This window comes from Adiantum capillus-veneris, chromosome 5 (assembly GCF_014529385.1).
Source record: "Adiantum capillus-veneris isolate H3 chromosome 5, ASM1452938v2, whole genome shotgun sequence".
In the NCBI taxonomy this organism is placed as follows: Eukaryota; Viridiplantae; Streptophyta; class Polypodiopsida; order Polypodiales; family Pteridaceae; genus Adiantum; species Adiantum capillus-veneris.
The window spans coordinates 49,768,593-49,790,951 of NC_140935.1; the positions used below are offsets into that span (position 1 = coordinate 49,768,593).

Genomic DNA, 22,359 nt, shown 5'->3' on the forward strand with positions numbered 1-22,359 from the left:
GACCCCTTTATATTTTTTTCCACTTATATTGTTTATATTTGACATGTACATATTTTTTTTAGACCCCTCAATATTTGATTTTCTTAGTTGTACTATTCACTTATATCATGATCTCAACAATATCTTCAATTATAGACCTACCAAATAAGGTTAAGGGTATGTGGAATGTATGCATGCACCATGGGGGGCTCACTCTTGGAGATATTTAAAAGAATCATCCAAAGAAGGACCTCACAAGGACTTTGAGCAGTGGAAAACAACAGTCGGTTTTGCTGAAATTTTAAAGATCACATGCTCTCCGAATTTGAAAAGGTGATACAAACAAAAGTTGTAGCTCGTGAGCTGAACTACTACCTCAAATTTTTTTATATTTTTTTGAGCTACGAGCTGTGAGCTATGATTTTATTGGTGGACCCCAGTTTGCCCATGCTATGCAGCCACACTCCCTCTTCCACTTTATCATTTTCCTCTTTCCTCCACTCATCATCCCCACCTCTCTCACCACTCCTCTCTGCACCCTACTCACCTTCTTCTCAACCTTGAAGAATAAGAGAAACATGGTGAACTTATGTCTCTTACACACACTTCCATTCCAAATTTGACCACCTAGTCTCATTTTTCCTCATCCATATTACCCATATCTATCAAAAAACCACAAAATTCAGCCTCTTCTTTTGAAAGACAGCATCATTTTGATTGATTACTCACGTTCACTTACCTTGGCTCCCAAGGAAGGTCAAGAGTGGAGAAAAAACGTACCGTCAAAGCTAGTGGACCGTCAACAAGCGTCAAAATTGACCCTACTCAAGACACTTGGAGCATCAACATTGTAAGAAATCCATATTTTCTTACCTATTAAGAGTTTTTTCTTCCTTATTTGTATCCTACTTGGATACTCCCATTGTAAATATCCAATTCCATTTGTAAATCAATAAAAATACTAACTCTACTAATTTACTAACACTAACCTACTATGAAAAGTCCTATCACTTCCACTTCTCTCCCCTCTCTCTTCTTCATCTATCCACACCAACTTCTTGATAATTCCAAGCAAAATAAATTAGATAAGTGCTGAAAATCTAACCCAACCATGGTTAGAGGAGTAACCCTAGCCCTCAAAATTGCTATAAAAGGAGGGTGTAGCTAGCACAAAAGCGGGGGGAGCCATAAGCAAGAGCACTATGCTATAGCTTGAGAAGCCAAGCTCAACCTCTCTAGAAGGAGCTCTTGAGTGGAAGCTCATTGTCTTATGCATATGCATGTGTTGTATTAGGGGTGATTCGCAAGGGAACTCTATGCCATTGTAAGAGAGAGTGATCATTCAATTGAGAGTAGGAAATCTATCATTTCTCCTACTAGTGTAAGCCCAACATTTGCTGAATCAAGGAGGGTGGATTTGGACTAAGCTTGATACTTTGTCTCTCTTCCAACGTGAAGTAATGGACAACAATGATGTTTAAGTGTCTTGGTGTTTTTTTAAGTTCTTGATAGCTTGTCTCTGGGTGTTGTCATCAATTTAGCCATAAATCCCACATACTGTAAGAGGGGGACAGGGCGGAGAGGACTCCCATGGCCTTAAGACAATGATTGGGGTGGCTTTTCTTGTGACGTGTTGTGGTGTAATTTACTCAAGCTATGTTGAACAAGTACTAATCTCACTTTGATTGGTCATGATAGATTTGTAAGAAGGTATTAATGCAACAAGCACCCCCTCCCCCTTCTCTCTCTTTCTTACATATATAATTGTGTTTGCTTGATCACTACCGAAACATTTCAAAGCAGCCCGAGCATTATCTCTCTCTCTCTCTCTCTCTCTCTCTCTCTCTCTCTCTCTCTCTCTACACGTCCTAGTTCGCATCCAAAACTAGGTGGTGCCCCAAATTTGTGTAGGGTTAGGTTGCGGGTTTGTGTGTGTGTGTTTGTTGTTTTTTTCCAATCCCCAACCCAATTGAGCAGCACGGGAGCCTAGAAGAGTGCTTAGAGGCCACTCTTCTTGTTGCCCGCCCTGGACCGCCTTAGTATATACGCCCATCACTTTAGGGATAACTTATCTTTCCATTGCACACTGAGTAATACTACTCTCTACAGTGTGTCTTCAACTTCTTTGCTTCTCCAAGCTATGTGTTATTTTGTGCAACCCTATTTCCAACAGATGAATCATGAACACTACTGAGCAATGGCACTACAACAAGAAAATTAAAAACAAACATAATCACGATAAGGACAATTGAAAAGTCATTATTTCACATAACTAAAAACTAAAAAATTAACTCAGAGCAACCTCCAACACTTTCAACGAAGTCGTGAGCAGAGTGATATAATACTATAATGCAACTATCTGCTATTAGCTGTGAAGCTCGATGCACTTTCTTGAGCCATCCAATAGTACCTCCTACATGTAATTTGAAAAAGTTAAAACACTCATTGCACTTGTAGCATTATGCAAATCATTAAATATACTCACCAACCGTAGATGCCATAACAAGAAACCAACTAGAGTGTGTAAGATGAACGCGTGATAGAACATGCTCCTCAATGCAAATATCCCAAATTGACACAATGCTTGAGGTGATGTGTGATCCAATATATGGAAAGTCAAGGAAGATGAATTATATAGCCCATGAGACATGCCTCCCACCACAAGTATAGCAAGCCCCCTCTAAGCGAGCTCGTGTAGCAGGCGAGAAAATTTCTATTCAAACCGGTTGCCACAACTATATAATCAAAAGATGAAACATAGCTCCAAGCCTCTGCACCAATGCTAGGGTGAGACATCAAAACCTGTAATGCATATGTACAGCAAAATGATCTCCTAAGAGTCTGACCACCCAACCCTACAAAAGTAAAAATCAATAAATTCAAAGCTTAGAGAAATGACTCATAAATAGCAACCTAAATAAAAAAAATTACATGCATAGATGTTAAACCAAAAGTAGAAGCAACATCATCTACAAATTTTCCAAAGCCAGAGTCATGTCTAGCAACATCTATCGAGCTGTCTACAAAAAAAAGGATGCAATTACAAAAGGCCAAAAAAATGCAAAATATGGCAATCACCACGCTTAATCTCATCATGTGAAGCCAAAGAATCAACCGCAATGTAGCCTACTCCACTTGGTAAAGTAGATGTACCGACATTGCCAACGAGCTACTTCCCCATAGCAATGGAGCGTCACTCTACCATAATATTGAATTCAAAAACTTGGCAAGTACAATGCATACATATGCTATAAACTGCATTTTCAATATTAGAAAATATTTACTCTACATCAAAGGCTCTTGGCAAACATTATTAGCCGATGGCGGAGGTGGAGGATCAATCTTGTCTCCGTGCATTTCTTTGTGCAACTCTTTCTCACAATCAACCCATGCCCAATTGACATGTCTATCCACCATGGTCAATGATGCTCATGCTCCCAACTACTAATATATTGCATAGTGTTAGTACACATACAACCATATTCTCTAGAAGCATCAATACATTGCTTTGAAGGAATTGGAATGAAAGCAATGTGAGGGGTGGACAAGAGATGTAGAAAGTACTTGAACAACATAAAGAATACATAAAGGAAGCAAATAGAAAATTAAAAACAAGCTTATTTTGCAAACATTATATTGTACCTATATAGAATTCTCTATCCCTCTTGCAGTGAGATATCTTGTTTCTTTAAAGCTTGCATGTCTGCATCTTTTGTTCTAGACTCTAATGCAACCTCCATGGAAAAGAGATAGACACAAGCTTGAATCTTCACTTCTCCATAGTAGTGTGAAAATTTGCAATGCTTTGGCTCCATAATGCCATTTGGAGCCTTGACAAAATTTGATCAAAGTGTAGAAACTTTGTCTAAAAACTTGACCAAAATGCTCTCCCTATGCAACCAAGTGAAATAACACAATCCATACCATTCATATCAACAATGTCACAAAAAAAAAGTGTTGAAAATCAAAGTTCTAGATAGAGGATCAAGCTTACATGGTACCTTGCCGACTCTTCTTGCATACTTGTTGGAGAGGTCATTCATAACCTTCTCCTCTTCCTTTTTGAGCTCTTCATCAAAAAGTGCTAGCTTAAGTGGATGCATCTATGAATGAAACTCTTTTGTCATTTGCACCTAGTTCATGGAAAAGAATATCTTGCACATTAAAACATATGTAAATGATTTATTAAATTACAACACACATAAGCAAGCAACGTACGTCGTAAAGAAACTCTCCCAAAAAACATCTAGTTAGTGGTGGCCACAATGGCTCAGTTCCTTTCATTGAAATCTTCCTAATCATTGCAACATTTTTTTGATCTTTATCTCGCAATCCTTCTAAGTATGTTTTGTGGTCAGATTTGCAAATATTAGAACCATTCACCGACTCATCCCAAAAATTTGTTGTCATAAAATCTAATATCTAACTAACCCAAATGATTTTCTAATTTTAAACTAATAATTTAATGTGGGAGAATAAATGGGAACAAGAGTTAGAATATAGACATGTGTTTATGGATCTATCTCAACACGGGACCAAAGTCAATGGGTCCAAATGAGAGATGGTATGTCGAAGAGAAATGATAGCTAATGGATCTTGAAAGACCTTAGAGTTACCTTCATTAAATAAGTCCAAAGGTTAGTGCTAAAATTCCTTAGACCTAAAAGGTTAGTGCTAGGGTTGAGCTTGAGGTGGGAACCCGGTGCAAGCTTGAGGTGCTTGTCGTGCTTGCTGACTAAGGTGCTCGAGGTGCTTGTCGTGCTTGCTAACTAAGGTGCTTGAGGTGCTTGTTGACTAAGGTACTCGAGGTGCTTGTCATGTTTTATGACTAAGGTGCTTGAGAGGATTCATGACTAAGGTGCTCAAGAGGTGAGGTGTTCCAAAGTCAACACGATCCCTACAAGAAGGGGGGTGAGTCGAGAACACACACACACACACACACTCACTCACTCAAGGCAAGCCCAAGACCTAAGAGGCAACAAGGACACATGTCAAGCACCTACACATGCTGCCCTATGTAGTGCCTAAAGCCTATTGGTTGACCTCTAAAGGGGCTCAATGAGAATTTAGTTTATTTAATTAACTGTTTAAGATTTTTCAAGCCCTCTCTCTCAAAGGGGAAAGGAGGACACTTGTCCAAATGCTACCATGGTTTCTTGATATGTCTAATGCATGTGATTGGTGCTACAAATGGATGCAAGGAAAGCCTTGCAAAATATTAAAAGGAACACGTTGCAAGCCATAAAATTGATAAAATTGCATACTGACACATCTACGAGCACATAATCAACAATATACGTGACCAGAGAGAGACAGAGAGCGAGAGAGAGTGAGAGAGCACGTGAGCACGTGTAGGCGCACCTCTTAGAGCAGAGTGGTGCACCAGCACGGCAAGAGGAGAAGTGAGGGAAGAGAAGAATGACACTGACGCTGGGTGCAATCTCCCCTCCGTGCAAGAGTGAGCATTTTCCTTTTGCACGTAATTACTTATAGATTTCTTGAATGCTCAAAATGAGTACAAATTGGCCGGTCATACATAAATGGCCAAAGCTCATAAAGAGAACTTGAATAATCAAATATACATAAAATATAATATCCTTTTGCGTAACCCTTAGCCCTTTTCACATGTCAACTGCATAAAATATCAATTCCATTACATATCTCTCCGTTAGAAAGCAACTATCCTCAGTTGAGAAGATAAGAATCTGCAAACCATACTTGTCAAAAATAGTGATTAGTATTCTGTGTCAAAATATCACATAGTAAAAAGAATAATTTATTAAACCAAACAACGTTGCTTATGCATGTCTTCATTCATATTCTACCTATTCTAGTTTCCCATACCACTAGAATAAGCAGTATATGTCATACCCTGATAAATCTGGATATCATTGGTCACACTCATCGTTCAATAATTCAATTCTCATCAAGATCAATTGCAATTCCATAAATACTATTGCGACAGAAAAGCATCATATACTCATTCCAACTCTAATTTCAAATCCAAATCCAGATATCTACCAAGATGTACCCATTTCAAATCCAAATCCAAATATCCCTCATTTTGTATACCCAGGTAACAAAAGCATGCTCGGGACAGTGGTGGCCAGCCACACTGCAACATGATTTTGTGATCGGTGTTGCCTAAATCGGGGAATCTACACCCGATGTGCTGCATAAAACGGTGAATTGGCACTTGTGCTGCCTCAATCGATGGATTTGCACTTAATATTATTGGAAATAGTAAATGTATTATTTAGCAGTGTGCTACCTAAACCGGCGAATCTACACTGACAAGTGGTGTTGCCTAAATAAAAAAATCTACACCAGGATGAGCATTGACACATTGCCTAAATCGACGAATTTGTGTGCATGTGACCAATGGACTAGACAAAACATAAAAGAGAAAAATATTTACTATTTGTTTGACACCACTTTGGAGTATATTAAAGTACTTAGAAAGTGTTGTTGATTATGGAAAGTACTAAATGCTCTCAATAACTCAGGGGGTTCAACATTCAGTAGCCACCTATATAACGTGCATTCGTAGGGTATTAAAAATGTCCCGCTTTTAACATGTCTGAATGAAAAAAATGAACATGTTTAGTTTTTTTTCTTCAAAATTGAATATAAAAACCCCTTATTTTAATGTATCTCTGTTAAATTGCCTAAAATTTTTGCACTTCTTTCGAACTCACGTTATACATTAACATGATTACATAGTGCACCCCTCGAGCTCAATAACAATTGAATTTAGTTCAAAGTGAAAGCCACAATATGAGAGATGGCTGGGTTCATAGCTTAAAAGATAACATGAGAAAAAGAAAAGCAGGGAGGTATTGGATGTACATACCTCAATGATGTACTGCATTTGAAAATATATATACTAGTTTGTGTATGGGGAGAGAGGTACAAGTAGGAGAAAGCTGTAATTATCAAGTAGAACAAGCACCCATTGCAACGCGTGGATGAGTTGTTCGACAAACTCACTCATGCTCGTATTTTTAAGAAAATAGATTTGCGATCAGATTATCACCAAGTACGTATTCGACTTGTTGATATACCCAAAACTGCATTCTGAACAAGGTTTGGACACTACGAGTTTTTGGTTATGCCTTTTGGGTTAACCAATGCACCCGCAACATTCATGACACTTATGGATAGTGTCTTGAAGTCATCGTTTTTCTCGATGACACTCTAGTATACAGTGCTTCTGAAGAAGAACACTTACAACATCTGAGGCAGATGTTCGAATTGTTACAGCCTACGGGCCTACATATGGATCAATCCAAAGTGGATACAATCCGGCAGTGTCCTTCTCCTAAAAATCTAGAAGAGTTACATATTTTTTAAGGATTTGCAGGTTTTTATCGATGGCTCGTTAAAAACTATGCTAATATTGTTGTTCCCATGACGGACCAACTGAAAGGCAAAGGTAAAGCTTTTCAGTGGGGACCCGGTCAACAACATAAATTCGATACGCTCAAGGATGCATTAGCTACATCTCCAATACTAGCTATTGTAGATCCTTTGAAACCATTAGTTTTGGAAACGGATGCCAGTGACCGTGCTATTGGAGCAGTCCTGTTACAAGACGGGTGCCAAAGTGCACTTGAAAGCAAGATGCTTGATGCAGCACATCAGAACTACTCTGCTTATGAACGCAAACTCTATGCAATAGTGTCTGCCTTAAAAACATGGCGACATTATTTGTATGGTGCTTAGTTTGAGATTGTGTTTGACCATGAAATCATCAAATGGTTTACACAACAAATTGATTTGAAGGGTCGAAAAGCCAGGTGGGCTGAGATTCTTCAGGAATATGACGCCAAGCTCTGGCATCGTAAAGGACGATACAATGTGGTGGCCGACGCTCTAAGTCGTATGCTGGAGATCAATTCTCTCTTGTTCACGGAACTTCGTAGTAAATTTTTGGATTCTCTAAAGGGAAAATATGAGCATGACGATGCATATTCCAAAGTGTGGAGCCATGTACAAATGAGCGATCCTTCTCACTCCAATGATGATAGTCTAGCGTTAACCTCCATACATAGTTCTCCTCTGTCGAGTGATGAACTACAACGATGGAAGCATTTCACCATCGATAATGGGTACCTACTCCATAAGGGGAGAGTTTGTGTACCGACGGACATAAACATTCGGCGCCAAATTCTTTATGAATGTCATGATAGCCCAAGTGCAAGGCACCCGGGTATTAGAAAGACTTATACTCTCGTACGACGACAGTTTTACTGGCCAGGTTTACATGGCTTTGTTCAAGATTATGTCTTGCATTGCCAAAAATGTCAAGTTAACAAAGCAGAGCGCCTGAAAGCAGGAGGACTCTTACATCCTTTGGAGATTCCCAATGGTAAATGGGAAAGTATCTCTATGGATTTTATTGTGGGTTTACCAACCACTGTACGAGGTCATGACTCGGTATGGGTGGTCGTAGATCGGTTGACTAAACTATGTAAGCTTATTCCAACCAAATCAATGATTAAGACTCCAAAACTAGCCAAGTTATTTATGGACAACCTATACAAGTTGTATGGTTTGCCAAGTAACATTGTCAGTGATCGTGATCCCAAGTTTAACAGTCATTTTTGGAGGGCGGTGTTCAAATGATTGGGTACACAACTAAACCTCAATACAGCTGATCATCCAAAAATAGATGGTTAGACTAAACAAGTTAACCAAGCACTAGAGGATATGCTACGTGCATACGTTAGCAAGAAACAGTCAGACTCGGAAGAATATTTACCTATTCTCGAGTTTTCCTACAATAGTGCTAACCATGTCATGTATGGTTTTCAACCTAGGTCGCCTGTTATGGTGGGGTTGGCAACCGAAAAACTCCAACAGGTTATAGATTTTCTCCAAGACTACATGGATATGCTGAAACTCGCTCATCAGAATGTCCGACAAGCGCATGATCGGTATAAGAAGTACGCTGATGAGAAACGTTGGCAAGTTACCTTTGAGGAAGGGGAGGAAGTATTTTTATGTGTGCCAGAACATTCAAAAATTTTGAAAACTGGGCCAACACCTAAATTATCTCCACGATATTGTGGGCCTTTAAAAATACTCAAGTGAGTAGGTGATCGTGTCTACAAACTATCACTACCTACACATTCTCGTATTCATCTCGTGTTTCATGTAAGCCATTCACGTAAGCGATTACATGGGGACGACAATGTCATTGGCCAACAGATTCTGGTCGATTTTGTCAAACATCCTACCTTACCGCATGAACCTGAACAAATTCTTGACTATCATGATTTATGTACGCATCATCATGTACGTCAACAAGTCTTAATCAAGTGGAAACATCGACCTGAAGAAGGCGCCACTTAGAAAAACATTAGTGTTCTTAAGAAGAAGTTTCCCACTTTTGTTTTTGAGGACAAAAAATCTTCTTTAAGGGGGGAGTAATGTCAGGACAAGGGCAAGGCCGGACTAGACAAGAGCAAGGCCAGACTAAGCAGTGTGGAAAGGTGGACTCCAAGGCACTAGTTCCCCTAGTCTTACACTTGTTATATAGTGGGAGGTGGACTCCAAGGCACTAGTTCCCCTAGTCTTACACTTGTTACTAGGTTGCATCAAGCTATGGGCAACCCTGCTTTGCAAGCCGAAGTTACTCAACAACTTTGTGCTTGTGGGATTTCCCTTCCTCACCAAGAGGAGATAGAGCTTAGGAGGTCTCTTGATGAGACTCCCAAAAGAAGACTCTCTCCCATAAGAGAGGAGGAATCCAAAGAAAATAATATAAGAAAATTCCTAAGTTCCTCTAAAGATGTGGCTCCATGAAGAGCCAACTCCTCCCAAGAGGAAATGGTCAACCCATAGTCCTTCTCCTTGTCATTCCAAAAGGGAAGAGAGGAAACAAAGGAAGAAAAAGGCAAGAAAGAGTTCACCCTCTTCTCCTTCATCTTCACCTTCCTCCTCTTCTGGAGAAAGCAATAGTTATTCTCCTAGAGAATACAAAAGGAGAGGACATTGCAAAACTTACCTTGCATGTCGAAGGTCCCAAAAGCTCAAGAAATTCAAAGAGGGAGGAAAGAGTATCTCTTTTCTCACCTATGATGGCATCTTTGGTGCCATCGACAAAGTATTGGCTTTCATCCAACAATTTGATGTGGCCTTTGGAGACGAGGGCTTCACGGAGTCCTCCAAGCTACACCATGTAGCTATGCACTTCTAGAAGTCTGCTCGTCAATGGTGGGCTAGCCTTCATGGCAACAACAAGGCCCCAAAGACATGGAAAAATCTACAAGTTTTTATCATGAAGCAATTGCTTGCAAGTGATGCAAAGGACAAAGTGCTACCAAATGGTGGAGCTTGAAGTTGCTCTTCAACAAGTCTATCCAAAAATATGTAGACAAGTTTTGCGATTTACATCTCAAAGTTACTGTCTTTTAAAGGATAGACTTCACCAAACAAAAGAAACAATTTTGTGCAAGATTACCTGAAGAAATGGCCGAGTATGTCAACTCACAACGGCCTAGCAGTATCATCAAAGTCATCCACCACACTATGGTTTCTTCAAGGATAAATTTCCAACAAGGGATGGGAAGAAATTTCAAGCCCATTGGAAACAAGGATCGAAATGAAGCTAAAGGGAAGAGCAATGCTCAAAAGTCTTCCCAAGAAGGCAACACCAAACCAACAACAATAAGGCCAAGGAGAATGGAGCTTACAAAGGTAAAAATAAGCTCTCTCCTGAAGAATTAGAGGACTTTCGTAAAGATCATAAATGCTTTAAGTGAGGGGGGCAAGGACATGGTTATTGTTCTTGCCCCAAAAGGAATGTATGCGATGACACTCCTAGAGCTTCCATGGTTGAATCTCCAAAAGAGGATACTCATTGCAAAGGCTCATCCCTCTCCTATGCTTGGGGAAAAGTAAGGGAACATGATGCCCTTATTCTCACAACTTCATATCAATGGAGTTGGCCACTAAGTTTGGCATTCAAGCTTTTGATATGGGAGATATTGTAACTACCGATGCATCTTTCAAGTGACATCAAGCCTCCGTTACTCCCTTGATTGGGAAGTTGAGGGTTCATGTCTAAAGCTACATCGACAAAGAAAGACTTTTTCATCTCTCCTCTCCAACATGAGGATGTATTTTAGGGGCACCATGGTTCAATCGCATGGCTGCCAACATGAATTTCCCTGAAAGGGGAATCTACTTTACCTACAGGGAAAATAGCATGTACATAGATGCTAATGAGTTGAGGAACACCATATCCCTGGTAAATACGCTTGTAAATGATTCTATTGTTTTCACAAGTAGCAGTAAAGGGAATCAAGAGGAATTAGAGTTGTCTAATTTCCTATGGATTCCAAGATATTTTCATTGATGACATCCCTAGTGAGCTACTTCCAAAACAAGGGGATGATGATCATGCAATAGAGATTCTACTAGGAGTCTCACCACCTAATAAACCTCCTTAATGAGTTTCACAAGCTCAACAAGAGGAGATCATGAGGAAAGTGCATAAATTGGTGGAAAAAGGGATGGTGAGGCCTAGATCCTCTCCACTCTGTTCATGAGTACTTTTAGTGCAAAAGAAAGATGGAACATATCACATGTGTGTCGACTATAGAGATTTTCCATGCCGCAGGTAGAAGATCTATTTGATAAGTTACAAGTTTTGGCATGAAAAATGCTCCAGCCGCATTCAAACTCACGATGGACAAAAATCTTCAGGCCACTCAAATTCTCTTGAGGAGTACAATTGACACCTTCAGGTAATCTTTCAAGTTGTGGGAGAGAATAAGCTTTTCATTAATTAAAAGAAAAGTGATTTTTTCTTAGAAGAGATTCAATATTTAGGTCACATTATATCTCAAGATGGTATCCATATAGATCCATCAAAGTTGGAGGTGATAAAAGCATGGCCTAATCCAAGGAATCTACATGAGCTAAGAAGCTTTATTGGTATGTCTGCATACTATAGATGCTTCATAGCAAAATTATCTCAAACAGTAGGACCATTGCATGACTTAACAAAGAAGAACGTTAAGTACTCATGGACTGCTAAAGAACAAAATGATTTTGACAAGCTCAAAGAGAAGATTACCTCCCAACCAATCCTTATGCTTCCGGATCTCTCAAAGCCATTTGAGTCCAATGTGATGCTTGTGGTGCTTGCCTTGGAGTAGTTTTGCTTCAAGAAGGGCATGCCGTAGCATATGAGAGCCGAAGGCTCAATGGCGATGAACGGGTCTTGGGCATATACGAAAAAGAGCTTTTAGTTGTTCTATATGCCCTAGACACATGGAAGTGCTATCTCTTGGGGGATCCATTCATCCTATGAATGGATCACAAAGCCTCAATAACTTCATGATGCAAACCAAGCTCTCCGACAAACAAATGAGGTGGGAAAATTTTCTTCAGCAATTTACATTTCATATTGCTCACATTGCTGGCAAGCACAATCAAGTGGTCGATGCACTTTCACGATGGCCAAGGGTAAATATGGTGTCTATAGCAAATCACAATGATCTATCTTTTATGATAGATGAGTGTGCTATTGTTTGAGACTTTAACTAGGTAATTACAACCTTTACATTAGGGAAGAAAAAAGAACCATTCACCTTGAAGGATGGCTATCTTCCAAATGGAAATAGGGTATGTGTTACAATAAGAAAGTCATGTATGAATCCCATGCTTCTCCTTATGCGAGGCAAAGAGCGATTACATAATCTACTCTTCGAGGAGTAGATATGTATTTCTGTTGATCTACCATGAAAAGTAAACATACAAGAGTATGTTTCCAAATGAGTGGTATACCAAAAATTGAAATTCGATCGGGGGAGGAAATTTGGATTGTTTCAGTCGACAGGCTTAGCAAGAAAACACACTCTATGCCTATCAAAAAGACTATTAAGGCACATCTAATGGCAACCCTCTTTAGATCTCAAATTTTCAAGTATTATGGCTTGCCAACATCCATAGTGTCGGACAAAGATCCTAGAATGACCAGTAATTTCTAGAAGGGTCTCTGAGAATCTAGGAAGTAGATTAAATTTCTCTTTCGGCCTATCATCCACAAACGGATGACCAAAGTGAAATAGCTAATCTAACATTCTTGAATCTACGAAAAGCCTATGTCATGGAAGTAGATCAATGTTGTCTATGAGAGAAGTACCTACCTCTTATAGAGTATGTGCAATGACATTGTACATACTTCTATGGGGGAAGCACCTTTTGAGGTTAAAGAGGAAAGATCCAAAAGTCCCTTACTACTTAAAATATATGGGAAGATCTTCGCTGTTGATGAATATAGCCGAGACTTACAAGAATCTTTTCCAAAGATTAAAAAGGTTATCTCCATCTCACTCAAAGGAAAAAAGGCTGCTGCTAATAAGCACAGAAGAGCCTTAGCCTTTAAGAAAAATGATTGGGTCTTGCTAAAGTTTCTCAAGGCTCCTCTAAGGCATACTACGGGCAAGAATCCTACGAGCCACCAGGAGTATTATGCTAAACTAGCAAAAAGATACTATGGTCCTTTCTTTTAGAATTCTTAAGCCAATCAATAAGATGGCTTATTAGTTAAAGTTTCCCAACCATTGGCTCATTCACAATTCTAACCATGTGAGCCTACTGAAGCCTTACAAAGGAGATCCACAAAAAGAACCAATAATGGAGGACCCGCCAGAGATCAAAGTTCAAGAAGAGGTGTTGCAACCCAAATTGATTCTTCGACACAAAGACAAGGTACTAAGAAACGGTAAAATTATCCAATGATATCTTGTTAAGTTCAAGAATTATCCTTTTAAAGATGCTAGATGGATGCAAGGAACTTAGCTTAGGATAATATGAACCTTGTCAATGCTTACAATGCTACACTAGAGTAAGCAAATGAAAATGCATTTTAAATGAACAATGTTTTTGTCTTATAAGACTCATTCTCTTTCTTTTATTGTGCACAAAACATTGTCACGGCACCCCCACTAAAAAATCCCTGTCAACTGGGTAGCTTTTAATATTTGAGTGCATTTTACACACATTGCTGCAATGTCACCTTTGACCATTTGATCATAATTGCACCATCGATCTTGTTATTATTTTTATTATTATTATTTTAATAAAAATTCTTAACTTGGGTTGCAAACAAAGTCCTTCAACTTGCCACATACCATCCGGTTGTTGTTTTGAGCATGCAACAATGTGGGAAATCATCATTGCTATTTTACCAACCAGCCAGTTACATTACAGTCAATTTCAATGAAACCAATCATTGATCCAATCATTGCAATTGATATGTCTTAATAGAGTTCAAAATTAAGCTACTCGCCAACACTGTGATGCGATAGCCGACTGGGAAAAGGGAAGAAGGCAATACATAGGTACAGTACAAGGGGCAAGGATGATGGGACATACTTAATTGCGAACAAAGTATCTGTGGCCGATTTCAAAAGGTGGAGCAATCAACTTCACTCTCATATCAGATCTCCAATCTATGGCACTCTTAGCCGTCCATTAGAGGCTTTTAACACTTGAGCCCACTTTCCATGGGACAGTATTAACGTCTAGTAAGAAAAGTAAACAATTCTCTACTCTCTCTGATAGCCTCTGTTGCATTTTTGGTAGGATCTTATTGATCCTTTTCCATTCTCATTTTCATTATGATTTTTATCCCATGCTTTTCATGATGTTTTTTTTTTCCACCGTAAGCATGCAGTTGCGTGTGACCTCCCGACGTGTACACAAGATACATTTTGTACAGTTCAGTAGTAAACAATAGTTTTACTTGACTTTAGACAAGTAAAGTTTTTATTTTTAAACTTCTCATGTACATTGTGTCTTTGCGGACTCATTTCATATCTTAATCCCATGCATAAGAGATTCCATGAGGATGTGCTTCCATAATAAAAGTTATTTCTTGTTTGCTCAAACCCTACTCTAAGTCAAGTGTAAGAATATGTAACACTCTAGTTACATTAATTAGAATCAATTTCTAAGTAGTTTTTCAACTAACATACTCAGCTTACATTTATGTTGAACCTCTTCAACGTAAGTACCTTTGAAAGAATACTTTAAATGACCTTGGCATTGTTGTTTCGCAAGTATTTGAATTTTATTTCCATGTTTATATTCATCATTGTTGGCATTTTAGATAACCAACAAGGTACATAAGGGTCATGCTCTGTATTAATCGCTAGCAACCTATTGTCATTTAACCTCTGGAATCTACGTACGACTTCATAAATTAATGTTCTTTCATCAATTGATGTTATTAACTGTACTTACTACTTGGACTGTATGGAATTTTTATTGACATGATTATTCATTAGCTATGTAGCTCCTGATATGGGCTCGGGTGCTCTGGGATATCAAGTCACAGATTGTAAGTGCTTTGCTAATGCAACATACTATAAGTTGGTGTCAAATAGATGGATTTTTTTTAATTTTTTAATGCCTTGCTTAGTCCATTGGTCACATGCACACAGATTCGCCAATTTAGGTTGTGTATCAATGCTCATCCGGGTGTAGATTCACCGATTTAGGTAGCACTAGATGTCCGTGAAGATCCGCTGAATTAGGCTGCACACAACACACGACAGATTCAGAAGTTTCATAATATCAATGCAGATTCGCCAATTTAGGCAGCACAAGTGCCGATTCACCGATTTAGGTAGCACATCAGGTGTAGATTCACCGGTTTAGGCAGCACCAAGCACAAAATCATGCTGCAGTGGCTGGCCACCATTGTAACTGGTATGATTTTGTTACCCGGGTATACAACATGAAGGATATTTGGATTTGGATTTTAAATGGGTACATTTTATTGGCAGATGTTTGGATTTGGATTTGGAATAGATATATGATGATTTTCTATCGCGATAGTATTGAACTTAAGAATGATGAAAATGGATTATTAAATGATGAGTGTGACCAATGATATCTTGATTCATCAGGATATGACATATATTGCTTATTCTAGGGGTATGGGACACTAGAATAGGTAGTATCAGGATGACGGCAGACATAAACTATGTTGTTTGGTTCAATAATTTCTTCCTTTTATTATGACACGTTCCTAACATAGAATACTAATCACTATTTTTGACAAGTATTGTTTGCAGATTCTTATCTTTGCAATTGAGGACAATTGCTTTCTACCAGAGAGGTATGCTATGGAGTTGATATTTTACTATTTATTGCAACTGACCGGTAGAAAAGGCTTGATCGATCTAGGCCTATGCGAACGGATAAATATATTTTATGTACATCCTATTATTCAAGTGCTCTTTTATGAGCTTTGACCATTTATGACTGACCAGCCAGTTTGTACTCAATTTGACCATTCAAGAAATCTATAAATCAAATACATGCAAGAGGGAATGCTCAATCTTGCACGGGCGGAGATTGCACCCAGTGCTTGTGTCCTTTTTCTCTCTTCTCCTCTCTTTTGTCTCTTTGTGCCGATGTAGCACTCCGCTCTAGGAGGTGCGCTTGCATGTTCTTCCTCGTTCTGTCTTGCTCTCTGTATCCCTCTCTTTGCGTGTAGCTTCGATTGCGTGCTTGTGGAATCGTCAGGTGTTAGCAACAAGCTAACTCGGATAACATTTTTCGGACCTTTTATTGTAAAAAAACTTATTATTTTGATGAATCGAGAATGTTGTAAATCCTACTTTCCAGATAAACAGTGTAATTGATGAGCCAGGGCTACAAGCTTCCAGATTGTATCAACCTATCTTTAGTTGGAGCTCCCAGATTATTAGTTTTGACCACAAAAACCTTGGCTAAGGTATAAAAGCCAATTTTTGTAAGTATTTTGGAAGTTTTGGAGAATAGAACACAACCTGACCTAACGGCGCTCACTTCTCTCCTTCTCACACTTCCTACTCCCTTTTCGCTTGTCACATTGCAGTGCCGTCTATTGCATTGCAATCGCAGGTAAGAGCTCTACATGTTAACGTAAGAATTTCATGGCAATCCGTAGCTTTTGACATCGCCGACTTGTTGCCTAATTTCATCATAAGTAGGAATTTAAGCTTAAAAATCATAAAATAACTATAGGCAGGGTATTGGGGCATCATTCCTAAGCATTTAGATGCATTCTAGGTCGAAAAATCATTGTTGTTAATAATCGCAATTTTTTCTTGACCTAAAGTGAGATTTGAGACCATAAACATGTATGCTTAGATCTTATAAACATGTCCTAGAAGTTTTGTAATGTTTGGATGTGGTTTGATGCTGTAACGGTTATGATTTGTTTACCAATTAGCGACTAGCTTTTGATGATTTCTGTCATTTGAGTGTAGCTTGAGTTAGATGCGAGTTGTCTGTTGTTTGCCAAGAGATTGACAACCTCTTGTAACCTCTATGCACCAGTCAAGTCAGCTTCGTCCCATGGATTGACAATTATATTTGTGGTTCTCGCTACATCTGCAATAAGATATGAGTGAGGTTAGACACCCGTCCCACATTTGGCACCGCTGTCGGGGATTGAAGAGACCTAAGCTAGGAAAAAACACGAACATCTTGTGTAGTTGTCCTTTAACTTTCTCTAGGATCACCTAGAGTCAAAGCTTTCTTTTTAAAACCGCATAGCTTAAGATTGTCGTCTTTTGCTGTGTAGAGATAGCTTTCAAGTAAGTGTACTTGCTAAGTACCTTTTAGGATTGTAGGATCGTAGGATCGTAGGATTAGATTGGATTTTGAGAATGATTGATGGTGGACGAGACAAATCTTAAGATCAAGGCTCAGAAAACCATAAAAACAAGAAAACGAGTGTTTGTGGACACTTTCCACATTAGGAAAGAAATGGACTCATTTTCGGGCCTTTTAGCTCTAGTGAGAGAATGCCTTTTAGCCAATGGGAAGAAGGCTAACGTTACGTTGTCAAAAGTTTTTTGGAGCAAGGGATTGCGCATATGTACATATACATGCATGGTGCATCAAATAAAGAATTGCCCATTTTTCAGAGCCAGGTGGTTATGTGGGGCCCACATGTGTACAGGTAGGACAGCATGTACATAGTGCATCGATTTTCACTATCACCAGTACCAGTATGTTTTTTCTACAATAATGAGGAGTTTATAGCGTGTAAAAATTCTCGAGGAAGCTATCCGCGGGCTGACGACATGAGGTAAGCAGGTGCGTCAGATGGCATCTAGTGACGTCGGGAGGGCGAACGGGGTCAATATTTGCACGCGGATGAGGACGGACACAACGTGGGTGTTTTCTTATGAGAGTTATGCAAAAAGGTCATCATTAGGACCACTTTTTGGGGCCACTTCACGTGGTTGCGAAACGCATTATTGAAAAGAAATGAGTGCCAGGTGTGCGGATGATGCAAAAAGGTGACAACTATGCACTGCGAGGTCAGCTTTTGGCCTGTTCGGGGTCCGTTTGAGGTCATCTAAAAGGCCAAGGGTGCCCAACTAAAAAAGATAAGTGTGGGAACTGAAAAAACAGAGAGAAGACCAGAAAAAATGTGGAGAAGAGTGGAGGAATAGACATAGGTGTGTTTTTGGGGTTTTGGGAGCCTGTTTTGGCCGTAAACTACTCATCCGAGGTCGGATTTGAGCACTTTGACATTGTAGACTGGGGTTTTGGGCCATTCCGGACGCGATGGCTCTGTCCATTTTGCCAAATTTCTCACTCTTTTTCTGTTGTTTTTCTGTGTAAGTTTCTCCTATGAGCGAAGTTTCTGCTCTAGTTTGTGATTGTATCTGGCTTATTTTACCCATATTGTGTGAGCTATTTGCCCCATTGGTATTGGCCCAAGCTCAATTGTATCTAAACATCAGAAATTATCCTCTTTTGAGCTGAGTATTTTGGGTGGGTGTGTGTGTGTCCGTGTGGAGTGGGCAAGTGGATAGTCTCTCTCCTCTCACTCCAGAGGTGTGTTCCCTGTCTCGGCCACGGGTGTTGTGTAAGCCGAGTGGTGCCCCCTAGTGTGTGTGTGTGTATCTTCCCAAGAGTGTGTGTTGGGTCATTATAGAGGCGTTCTGTGTGTTTCTATCCCGCTCACATTCTTTTGGCACCCCCACTAAGGATCTGCTTCGACTACCTTCTGCTTCGAGCTTGAAGCTTCGAGATTCGGGGCTACAGGTTACAGGTTACAGGTTACAGGTTAATGGGACAGGTACAGGTACAGGTACAAGTGATTCACACAGGTACAGGTAGCTGGAGTACAATGATATACTAGCAGTGATGTCACTTGCAGTTGTTGTGGGTATGCATCACTTGGCGCCTATTTGAGCGCATTGTCTGCTGGATTGTACGTTACTTGTGGAAACTGCCATTGTACGCATTTGTGGAGCCATGCTGGGTTGTATTTGGCAGTCCTAGCCATTTCTGAGACTTGGTCTGGAAGATAGTCATTTCTGAGACTTGACTATACGCGATTTGCATTAGCCTTCGTGTGAGGGTCGATAGCGTGAGGTTTTTATTGAGCTGGGGGATTCTCAAATGTAGAGATCCTTTCGGTGATACAGGCAGCTGGAGCACCCTTTTTGTGACCTCGCCATAGGCTATGTACTAGTGAGTCCTACTCGATGCTCGAGTTCTATTGTTGACAGTTTATGCATACATATATAGTCTATATTTTGGGTTCCTACTGCTCTATTTCTGGGGAAACTCTGCCAAAATTTTTCCAAGTTATGATGGCTGGTTTTTTGGTCTTTTGAGCCATTTATGCTGTTATGCTACTGAAATTTTGGCAAAATCAGAGGTTAAGTCAGGTGTGCCTTCTTGGGAGCTTCATGGTTGGCTTTAATAGATGATCAAAATGGCCCTCAATTCACTCCATTTCATTTAACTCAAAGAATCCAGATAAATGTTCATGTGTCCTGGAAGATTTTTTTTCTTGCAGCGCATAGTCTTTATGTTCGGGCCAAGAAGATTACGAGAGATCTTGGAATGTCCTTTGCCTGTTGTAATTCCGATGATCAACTATGAAAACTCATTTGATGTGCATGTGTTTGTCCTTATCTAAAGTTGAGCTCCATTGAAGTTTCTGGGGATTGGGTAGTCAAAAGTTTTGGGTTCTTGCACATGTGTTCAAAGGGGTTCTCAAAGCATTGAAACTTGGGTAGCCATGGCTTTCTCTTATTCGGAGTTTCATGGAAGAAGTGATGAAGATGTGGAAGAATTTTTGGAAAAGATGGAGATTGCCTGCATTAGCAACCAGATTCATGACCCTGTGCAGATGTTACGCCTTCTCCAAATTTGTTTGAAGAGTGATGCACGAGTTTGGTCTAAAGCATTTGAAGAGGAGTTGCGTGTGGCTGATCCACCTGTAAGGTTGAGTTGGGACAATCTATCACATGGGTTGGAAGTGGAGTTTGTGAAGATAGAAGATCCTGACAAAGTGTGGCAAGAAGTACAGGCTTTGGTGCAAAAGGAAGGTGAGCCAGTAGATGCGTCCATACGTAAGTTTTCATTGGCATGGGAGCGAATGTGCAAGGCCTTAGCACCACAGGTACCCCCGCCTGACATGATGAAGAAGGACAGGTTCTTGGCTGGTCTTTGGGAGAATATACGTTGGATAGTGGAGCTAAAGAAGTGTAGGACATATGAAGATGCACTAGAGGTAGCAAGGAACAAAGAGTGGAAGTTGATGAAAATGAGCCAGTTAGGGGTGGAGTCTTTGCCCATGAGGTCTGACTTTCAGCCTATAGAGTCTTTACAAGGTCGCATGTCAGGGGTTCATCATGAACCAGTGGTTCCTGTTACTACTCAGGTTATGCCAGCAGTGGTCACTACAGCAGCTCAAGATGATGGGCTAAGGCAAGACATGAGGCAAGTGGTAGATTTGATGAAGAATCTCAACCTAAAAATGCTAGGTCAAGTGGGAAATAATCGAGGTCGAGGGAGGTTTGCAAATCAGCCAGGAGGTGAAGAAAGGCCTAGGAATGGTGTTGGACAAAGCAATGGTAGGTTTTGGAGGCAGACGCCCACATGTTATAATTGTGGAGAGTTGGGTCACATCAGCCCGCAATGTGATAAGCCACCAAGGATGGGGGGAGACATGTATCCATTGCCAAGACAGGTGCTAACTAGGTCAAATGATTATGGCATCGAAATTAAGGGAGACGAAGGAACTAGTGGACTGACCCAGGAGGAAAAGGGAAAGACAAAAGTGCTAAGTGTAGTCACCTTGGAGAAGGCATCAAAGCTAGAGGATACATTAGTGATGCCTATTGGGAAGAGGACCACAGAGGATAAGGAAGGAAGAAGTGCCCCAGGTCCTAGTAAGAAGAAAGGAAAGAGCCATGAAGGCGAGGATGTCAAGGCCAAGAGGAAAAAGAGAGCTCGTCGGAAGTTTCATGTTCCAGATTTTCCACTAGGGGATGGGCAATTAAGCTATGACTTGAAGAAGGATATGACGAGCAGAAAGGCAGATGTTACTTTTGGGCAGCTTATAGAGATGGTGCCTAAGCTAAAGCGACAGTGGAAGAGGATGGTTAACCCAATGGAGAAAGAGCCAGAGAGAGGTTCAGTAAAGGTGTTGGCAATGGATGAGCTACCAGACATTTGTCCAATAGTAGAAGTGTGGCATAAAAGAAAAAATTTGGGACAAGGTTATGTGGATGGCGGAGCCCAAATATGCGTCATAACACACTCATGCGTTGAGAAGATGGGTCTCACAGTGGCTGGGGTGTGAGGTTTTCGGATCAGATTGGCAAACCATCAAAAAGTAAAATGCTTGGGTGTTGTAAAGAGCTTAGAAGTGGAGGCATATGATGCAAAGGAAGTGGTTGATTTTCATGTGATGCCAGCAGGGTTGGGAGCATATCCTATTATACTGGGCAGACCATGGTTACGTGTAGTGGGAGCTGTTTAGGATTGGCGACATAGTACGATTAGCCTCTATGGAAAGACAGGTACCAAGAAGCTTTATAATATGGACACAAGGAAACGATTAGAGGATCTTTCTGAAGTTGAGGATGAGTCTAGTGATGAAGACTCTTCCACGGTGACAGATGAGGACAGTGATAGCACTACCAGCAATGATGAGGATGTTGATGTTGCATTTCTTTTGATGGACAAAGAAATCCAGGAGTCTGGTTTAGTTGCATTTGCGAATGAAGTTGAAGATGAGAGTGAAGGGCCTTATGAAGTGATTGAAGGGCTGATGCCAACCAAGGTTGAGTTGTCAAAGGAGCAGGAATTGTTGACACAAATGATTAGTGGAGACCTCTCAGCTATGGAGAAGGATATATATTTGCACATGCTGGTTAGTTTTCCTGATTTGTTCATTACTTCTTATGAAGAGATCAGAGGGTTCAAGGGCGAAGAGATGCATATAGAGCTGAAAGAAGGTGCTAAGCCAGTGCGGCAAAGGCTGAGAAGGATGGGTCAAGAGCAAATGGAAGCCTTGCGGGTAGAGGTGGACAAGTTATTGAAGGT

General features: G+C 40.2%; 1 pseudogene; it reads right to left on the bottom strand.

The window, feature by feature from the left end:
* Positions 1 to 2,117: 2,117 nt before the first annotated feature.
* LOC147457287 (uncharacterized) lies at positions 2,118 to 9,231 on the bottom strand (annotated as a pseudogene).
* Between the last annotated feature and the right edge of the window lie 13,128 nt (positions 9,232 to 22,359).